We start from the raw sequence: 10,000 nt of genomic DNA on the forward strand, positions 1-10,000 counted from the left end.
TATACAATTGGCGACTACCGTTTAGCTGATTGTGCCCTCTGATAAGTTAATTTATGATTAATTATTAGACGACTGACGTAAATGTTTCATATTTAGTCACAGATGCGGTGACTGATGAAAAATTAACCGGTAGATTTAAACTGATAAGACACGGAGAAAAAAAAAATTTTAAGAGGAAAAAAGACTCATGGAATCACGAAAGAATGGGTACTCTTCGCGTCACATGTTAGGGCCTGAGTAAATGCCCATCAATAATTTTTTCGTCAATCGATATGTTCGCTGTTCTAGACATTGACGAATGCGGTGCTTCTTCTCCTGTATGTGACATCAATGCAAACTGCTCCAATACTCGTGGATCGTATATCTGTACATGCAGGACAGGATATACAGGCGATGGAAAAACTTGCCAAGGTAGGATAAATGTCGATTTACTGTGATAACAACGAAGAGGGCAGACTTCTGGGGACTTGTGACGACCAGTAAAAATCGGCAATCCATCGAATCGAGTCCTTTTATATACGGGCAGTGCATGACATCATGCCTGGGGTTATACTTCTGTTATTAGAAACTTTCTGGATAAATGTAAGTGTATAGAAATTCTTTAAAAGGGCGCGCAAGAATTAAAACGTTTAAAGTCTGTTATTTAGCCAAGAAATGTAATGCCGTCATGTAATGCCCACCAAACCAAGTAGAAAAAGAAAAAAAAATTATGAAGCAACAGCAAGCGGGAGATTTAAACTGGTGATACGGAGAAAAAAAGAGAAAAGAGACTCGTGTCACGAAGGAATGAGTGCTCCTCGCGTCTCATGTTAGGGCCTGAGTAAATGCCCCTCAATATTTTTTTCATCAATTAATATGTTCGCTGTTCTAGACTTTGACGAATGCAGTGCTTATTCTCCTGTATGTGACTTAAATGCCAACTGCTCCAATACTCGTGGATCGTACATCTGTACCTGCAGGACAGGATATACAGGCGAAGGAAAAACTTGCCAAGGTAATTAAGATAAAGGTCGATTTACTGTGATAACAACGAAGATGGCAGATTCTCAGGGACTTGTGACGACCAGTAAAAATCGGTAATCCATCGAATCCTATCCGTTTATATACGGGCAGTGCATCACATCATGCCTCGGGTTACACGCCTGTTATTAGCAACTTTTTTGGGTAGCCTGAGAAAACAGCCGACCTTTGGCGACGCTACCACTGATTTCCCCGCCAAATGACGTCTGAGGAACGAGCGCAGACATTCCATACTGATCACGCGTCATTGCCCAGATCCGGGTTCTGATTGGTCGTGCAGCATGGGAAATTTTAGTCAACTAATCAGAAGCACTTCCCAGATCTGGGTGGTGAGGTCATAAGTATGGAATTTCTGCGCTCGTTTCTCAGACGTAATTTGGCAGAAAAACCGGTGGTGGCGTCGCCAAATGTCCATTGTTTTCTCAGGCTACTTTTTGGGTAAATGTGAGTAATGTAAGTGTATACAAATTCTTCAAAAGGCCGCGCAAGAATAAAAACGTTTGAAGTCCGTTATTTAACCGCAAAAAGTAAAACTGAGATTACTTAGTAGCCCACCTAGCCCAGTAGAAAGAAATTATGAAGCAACAGCAACCGGGAGATTTAAACTGATAAGACATGGAAAAAAAGAGAGAATTTTTAAGGGAAAAAATACTCTTGTCAAGAAGGAATGAGTACTGCTCGCGTCACATGTTAGGGCCTTAGTTAATACCCTTCAATAATTTTTTCATCAATCAATATGTTTGTTGTTCTAGACATTGACGAGTGCAATGCTTCTCTTCCTGTATGTGACATCAATGCAAACTGCTCCAATACTCGTGGATCGTATATCTGTACCTGCAAGTCAGGATATACAGGCGACGGGAAAACGTGCCAAGGTAGGATAAATGTCGATTTACTGTGATAACAACGAAGAGGGCAGATTTCCAGGGACTTGTGACAACCAGTAAAAATCGTCAATCCATCGAATCCAGGCCGTTTATATACGGGCAGTGAATGAGATCATTCCGCGGGTTATACTTCTGTTATTAAAAACTTTTTGGATAAATGTCAGTGTATACAAATTCTTTAAAAGGCCGCGTATTAAGAATTAAAACGTTTCAAGTCTGTTATTTAACCGCGAAAAGTAATGCTGTGATTACTTAGTAGCCCATCTAGACCAGTGGAAAAACAAAAACAAAATTATGAAGCAACAGCACCGGGTAACCCAAGGTTTTTGGAACAGCCTATATAGATAAACTCTGCTTTAGAAGAATTATGAGAGATCTATAAAAAATGTTGATGAGTTCAGGCGTGGACAACTCGATGGCGAAGAAGAAGAAAACTCTAAGACGTTTTTGTTCCCTGTTGAGGAAATTCAGACTGTTTTCAACGGAAATCGAACAAGATTGAATATTTTCATTATTATTACTTTTCATTATTATTTGATTTTATTTTGTTACCAAGGAGCCTACGATAGATCCTTGGGGAACTCCAATATTTTTGTTTTTCTAGACATTGACGAATGCAGTGCTTCTTCTTCTATATGTGACATCAATGCCAACTGCTCCAATACTCGTGGATCGTATATCTGCACCTGCAAGGCAGGATACTACGGCGATGGAAAAACTTGCGGAGGTAGGAGAAAATATAATTAGCTAATCTAAAGGTCAGTTACCCTTTACTGTTATAACATCAATTATGGAAGTTTCCTAAGGACGCGCGACATCATAGTATTCAAAATTGTGTCTAATGAGATCGGCAATCCGCTGAATCCGCCGGTAAGTTTTCGTATCCAGCATTGACGTCATACCTCATGTTCTGCTTTTGCTAGAGCCTATAACACGGAGCGAGCAACTTCCATGTACTCTTGTCACGGCGTTTTCACCAATGATTTTGGAGCGAATTTAGACTTAGGTCTCCCAAACCAGTCAGCAAAAGGAAAATGCCTGAAACTGGCATTTTTGACTTTTAAATAACTCTGTATCATGAGCCGCCGCTTAAGATCATGCACTACCTCACTTCCGTCCAAAGTGCAAATGGCGTAAATTTAAATCATCTAGCTCATTGTAAGGATTAGATTTGAATAAGGATCTAGGACGTTACATTATTCATACTTATTTATGCATACGGCGTACATTAATTCTATAATTGAATTTATGTCTACATTTTTTTTCACAAATAACGTACTTATTTTTCTAAATATATATTACTTCTTTTAAGAAGTAATTACTCAATTGTTGAGTGAGACTGAGTAGGATGAAGAATTTTGCAGATGGAGGAAGATGTTGCGGTGAATAGCATCCTCCGAGATCTGTATAATTCTTCACATTATACGAAAGCCTAATTCATTCATTGTCTTATTTTTCATGCAAAATATTTCTTTATTCTTATTTAACAACTTTTCCTCATCGAAGACTTTATTCAAACCTTTCGCTTATTTCCCGGCACAGTTTTTCCTTGCAGTGCTCCCCATCGAGCGATTTGTTTTGCCTATTCTTGCAATTCTTCCGTTTAGTTTTAGTTTAAAATTCAACTATTCCGGATGGTCGTGAACGCCTTTTTTTCAGAATTTACTGTTGAATAATCAGCTACTCGGCCGCGCCAGGAAACGAAGTTGATCGATACCATATTAAGAACACGCGAGCAATTTACCATCCATTTGATGGCATATTGCTCCATCCTCCAAATATCGTAAACGCTAGTTGATTAGGGACTTTGAGCCAATCAGAAGCGGCGAAGTATTTTGAATGAATAATTGTAACTAACGTATTCTATTTACGCTATTTCATTTTATCAGCTGTTCATTTATGTTTATCGAACATTTTGATATATCTATATAGATGCTTCAGCGTAATAAGTGTTTAAATTATTTTAAGTGATATCAGTTTCGAAAAAATATGTTACCTGAATCACCTTTTCTTTTCTCTTCCTGTATATCAGTTTTCGCAAAAGGACTGAATGACTCAGTTATCTTAAGAGATAATGTGCATCACTTAGCTAATTTAAGCGCATGGCTCAAACCAGTCGCCCAAAGCGAATCTTCAAAATGGAAGCGCTGTTGGCGGGCGTCCGTGGATGGCTGGGCTGCCAGTACTTTTCACAGCGGATGTGACAACAAAGGACCAACTGTAACAATCATAAGAGTCGGAGGGAAGTACATATTTGGAGGGTACACTAGCCTCTCATGGGGTAAGCTCTAATAGACCTTGTCACGGTTTTCGACGCCATATTCACGAGTAGGCAAACGTGTGAGAAATTACAGTGTTTATATGAGAATCTGATGTCGAAAAATTTCCGTAATTCGGCTGTTCTGAAAAAAAATATCAATTGTAAACTAAAGCTACAAAGCAAAGGATTGTACTAAAAAATTTGGGGGGCGTACCTGCCCTTAAATTTCTCCAGAGGATTGCTTTAGGTTTTCCATGTATTTGTCTGTAATTTCTCCCGGTACTTTCCTACAGACAAATGTATCGAAAATTTTAAAAAGTGGTTCTAGGTCTTCTAGCGCATGCAACGCCCTCACTTTTTTTTTTCAGTAGCATCCTTAGGAGTGAAGCTTTAGTTTACAATTGATATTTTTTTCATAACAGCAAACACTGTAACTTCTCACGCGTTTACCTACTCGTCAAGATGGCGTCGAAAAGGCAAGGTCTATTTTTAATGGTCTAAACACCAAACAAAGCCGGCCACCTTTTAGTATCACACCGTGGTTGCGCATACTAAGCTGGGGGGATTTTTGGCATGCGGAATCCAACCAGCCCCTCTCCGACAATACTCTTTACTTACTTTCTCCATTTTAATAAAACAATGTTTAGCACCAATTCTGTAGGGTTACTTCATTAGGGAATTGTAACCGTACGTTGTTTCATGCAAGGAAGTCAAACAATGATACTATTAAGAAAATTAACCGCTTTTTTAATAACAACATGAAATAAAACAAGTGCAATGGAAAAATGATGAATATGGGTGTTGGAATGGGTTAGGGCTGAATCCTCACGAAGACGACTTTCTCTCCGATTTTCCATGAATAAAGCGCAGTTAAGGCGAAGTAGTAGTATACGAGGTAAAGAAAATTCTGTTGCATAGGGATGACAACTTGACACTAGCTTATCTTGCAGAAAGATGGATGATTACAGATATTCGCCGACAATAAAATTCTGTGCTGATATTTGCTACTCTAAAAAGTGGTTTTTGGGCAAAGCATTCCGCACTATTGTCTCAAGTGCCGTAGTATTTAAAAAAAATAACAAAAATGACTAGAACGCAAGTGTGAATTGATTAAGGCTTAAGTTCCTAAGGCTCGCTTTCCTGCTCTTAAAACTAAATGAAAACTGTATATAAAAAGTGCAAGTTAGATGGGGAAAAATGCCGCTTCTAATCAAGTCTTTTTTGTTATAGTTCACAATAAAAATAAAATAAGATAAGATAAAATAATTGCCAACGAGCAGCCCCGCGAAGAACCGAGGCTGTGAGGCAGCAGCCTAATAGAACCGTGCGCGATTGTTCCAGGGGCAGAATAAATCTGGAATCGATGCAACATAGAGTAATATAAGGCAGCCATAACGTAATGCGGAACAGAGAATGCATTGTTTTCGAGCGAACATTTGATACGGATCAGAGAATCCACGAGCTGTTTGTGTGTGTTTGTGAGTCCCGCGCTCATCCCGTCTTCAACCAATCGTCAGGTGGATCATTTCCATCCTACGCCATATCTGTCGCATTTGCCTGTTGGAATTTTTTATAGCATCCCGCTAATAACGCAGCGAAGTTTTTTGTGTCTTTGAAGCAAAATAATTCGGAAGGCTTCATTGGCCCACCATAAATTTGTTTAGCTTTACGTTGAATATTTAATAATTGAATATTTATTGAATATTGAATCTTTACGTTGGACGTTGAATATTCGCGGACTTTAACACCATTTTTCGAGGATTTTAAGTTTGGTTATAAGTCCGCTAAATTTTACGCAATTGACCTGTGCGCAACTTCGGACAAAAACACGAACTCCAATATCTCGAGAAATTTGCTGCGTAAAGTCGGGATTTCAAATTCTTAATGCAGAAGAACAGTTAAGTTCACTATTTTCAAAAGACAAATTAAAGCAAGGGGCACACATACACCAAACCTATGATCCGCGTTTCCCGCGCATATCGTGGGAGAAATGCCGTGAGGTTTCCAGTCAACAGCTCTCACATGTGTTGTGTGGAGCTGGCACTGTTTTATAAGAAACAGAATCTCATTTGCCATTCTGAAAACATCCCTCCTATGCTTAAGGGGATCGCGTTCAATGACGAGAGTAAATCTCAACCTAAAAGAGGTGGACTTTGACTTCGAAAGAGGACTTTTAGGACGCTGGACTTTGATTTAGAGAAAAGATATTGAATATTGCATATTCAATTATTACTACTATTTAATATTCTTATCGATGTTGGTTCATGTTGAAATCGTAGCAGTTTTTTACTTCTTTTTAAGTCATTTTATCCTTATTTTTCATTTTAGGACTATATCGTAATCATTTTTACACGTAATAGTTTTTTTTTTTTCAAGAAATAAGTTTTAAATCTTCTGCGTTTACACTGCGAAAATGATTATGATGATGTTGATGAAGATTATAATAATAATGGCCTGAGCAGCCCAAAAAATCTTCAGTATGAATCGGTATATTTCAAAAAGCTACACAAAGACCGAGCAGAACGGGGGCTGCTCTAGTGTCAACTATTACAAGTGTGTACCTCTTTTTCACACATTAAAGTTTCCCTTGCACAATTATTTCGCGTACTCTGTCGCCAAAAAGCAAAACCGTACCTTTGCGTTTTTAAGTTAGCTGGACTACGACCAAGACGGCATCGCAGGGGGTAGTTCGGAAATTAATTTGGAAGTACAGTGGAACCTCGGCATAACGAAGGACCAAGAAACCGGCAGAATTTGTTCGCTATACAACGAGGTGTCGTTTTATGGAGTTTCTTTTCCGTGGGGTAAAGAAAATCGTTAGTGACATTAAGGAATTCGTCATTTAGAGGTTCGTTATTTCGAGGTTCCGCTTGTCTGTAGTAAACAACAATTGAACAATTCAAGCCTTTATATCGGAATGTAATTTATCGCTCTGTTCAATCTAAAAACACACTTATCACGAGTTTGATATCTTTGCTAAGGGAGTTAAACTATTACGAGTACTATCAGTATATTTTCTTGTCTGTATGAATTCCAATTTTTGAACGAAGTCTTTGTATTGCTAATCCTTTTCATTTGTTATTTTCCCCAACAGGTTACAGCTGCCAGTGTCGATATGATTCCCAGGCATTCCTTTTCTCGCTGGTAAACAAGCCAGGATGGACGCCTGTGAAACTGCCTCAGACAGGGAATTATAGTTACTACAATGCCCACTCCATATGCGACTGCTCGTCTTATGGACCTACTTTCGGTGGAGGCCATGACATTATCATTTACTATTCATCTAGTAGCAATTCCTATGCCAACCTTGGCTATACTTACAGCCCACCGAGCGGGTACAACTACGCAAGCACCTTCGCCCGGACATTTCTGGCAGGAGGAAGTAATTATCGTTTTACTCCAGATGAAGTAGAAACATTTTACGAAACGACCTAAAAACTGTAGCATCGTATTCAACTTCAAACTTGACAGTCAATTAAGATATTACACTGTATTAAGCCGGGGTAATACTTTTTTTTTAACCAGGCAATACAAAAAGAAATACATTTTAATTTGTAAATTTAATATTGAGGCCTGGACAGTAACTTACAGTACAAAACTTTTACCATCTTATTAAACTGGTCTTTAATATAACCAAATGCTCTTATTTCTTTCTTTCAAACCTTTCTCCTCGTCTGATTTGCAAAATATACACCTGTTATGTTTTTTTCATATCGAGCTGTCTAGTCAAATTTGTAATATAATTAGTCTAGCGCTTTATGGCTGAAACTGATGTACATCTGTAACTCGAATGATTTTTAAGAAAGGCTTATAAGCTTGGGATTAGTTCTCCAAACATATAAGCAATTCATTTCGGCATGCAAACCCTAATTAAAGAACTATAGTTTTTCTGGATAGAATGAAATACCAGGAAGTTCAGCTCTCAAATAAAACTTGCATATTAATCTAAAGAAGAAACGAAATAGTTGGAAAGCGATATATTTGTGGACGTAGTTGTTAAATTTTGCAGAAGATATTCGCTTTGAGTTTTACGTTAATGCATATCCTAATTAATTACTCTTTCGAATGATTGATTAATAGTAATATAGAATTTTTTTGGTTTCTAGGAAACCGGGTCCAATTTTTTTCTTTTGATCGGATCCGAATAAGACCTCGGACTGGAAGAAGAAGCAGAAATAATAATTAAAAAATAATAACTATATAGTAATTCAAACTACATATCTTATGTTACAAAACCTCCAATTTTGAACTAAGTTACATTGGAATGAGTTATAGAGCTAAATTATATTTAAATAATGAAAAAAATAAAACGTTATTAACTCATAAAAAGCTAGATCGTATTTAAGATTACGCGATTAAAATGCGAGTTCTTCATTCGCTCTGTGTTTAAGGTGATTCCCTGGTTTTGCACTGCGCATCTCTTACTGCGCATAACAAGATGGCCTCCGTAAAAAAGAGCATGTGAAGTAACATTATTAAAATGAAGTTGACCGAAGAGAAACGCTATTGCAATTTTTGCTTGCGATTGTTTCTTGCCGAGGTGAGACTCAATGTGGTGGGAATGTGCATAACGTGAGCAGTACGCGTGTTGCTGAGTTCGACTTCCTCACGGAGAACCTCGATAGTGGATGTTTAATTTGTGCTTATTCACGTTGATTTTCATTTAAACGCTTTCTTTATCACACTGTGTCCTAAATGTGATATCTCGATGTAAATTCAGTAAAAACGGATTTTTTAATACTTTCTTCCCCCTTTCACATACCTTCTATTTTAAAACTCGCCCCAGTCCTCTCTCAAAAATTAAGGAAAATGCATTTGGTGGGCACTTTCTGCAAAAACGAGTACGGTGACCCCCATTTTTTATTTCATGATTTTAATAAGGACAGTACTTCCTTTCGGTGAGAAAAAAATTGGCGCAAATGTATGTTCAGTTTTTTGGAAATTTTACTAAATTGTACGGATTGAGCTATCACCTGTCGAATAGCGCGTGTCCAATTTAATTCTACTTTAGAGCGTAAAGTAAAAACAAGGGCATTAAGAGGCATTTTTCTAGTACGTAAGTGGATAAACAATACATCAAAGTCAAATTCTGTTCGATACCACATGCATCATTGAAAAAATCTTCCTTTTTGTCTAGTTTTGGGCTGCGCGCGGTTTTTGTCAAAGGGTCCAAAATAGCCGTATTTGTCAGCATTGTGACGTCAAAACGAGCACGGTGACCCCCACTTTTTTTTTTCCTTTTTATCATCTTCTTGACTTGTTATATCAGTGTACCAAGTTTCATCTACAATCTATGTTAGGTTCTTTTACTAGGGAATCACCTTAATTTCGGCCGGTAACTAGATTTGTGTCTTAGATTGTATTATATGACACGCAGTTTACAGCTGAGTTTAGGCATATGGTTTTTCACGTAATTAAACAATTCTTTGGAGTTTTATTTAAAACGATTTTTAAAAACAATAACATGGAATAAATTTCTCCATTGGCAAATAAAAAGTGTGGATGTGTAGAAATTTGTGACGATATTATTACCGTAACTTCGTACGCCCGCCCATGTACGATACACGTTTTATCGAATGGCTTCTTACACCGAACCATACTTTTCGCTGACCAAACATCAGTATGGAATTTCTGTGCTCGTTTCTCAGACGTCATTTGGCAGGGAAACCAGTCGTAGCGTCGCCAAATGTCGGCTGTTTTCTCAGGCTATGGCCCCTCCCCCACAGTGACCCCTGCACTATCTGGACGATTGGAAACGGTTTCATCTAAGTAACGAGGTGATTGCGATAACCTCGCATCGTATCAGGGAGAGTTGCCACAAGCCTCTGTTTTA

This window comes from Porites lutea, chromosome 1, assembly GCF_958299795.1.
Source record: "Porites lutea chromosome 1, jaPorLute2.1, whole genome shotgun sequence".
In the NCBI taxonomy this organism is placed as follows: domain Eukaryota; kingdom Metazoa; phylum Cnidaria; class Anthozoa; order Scleractinia; family Poritidae; genus Porites; species Porites lutea.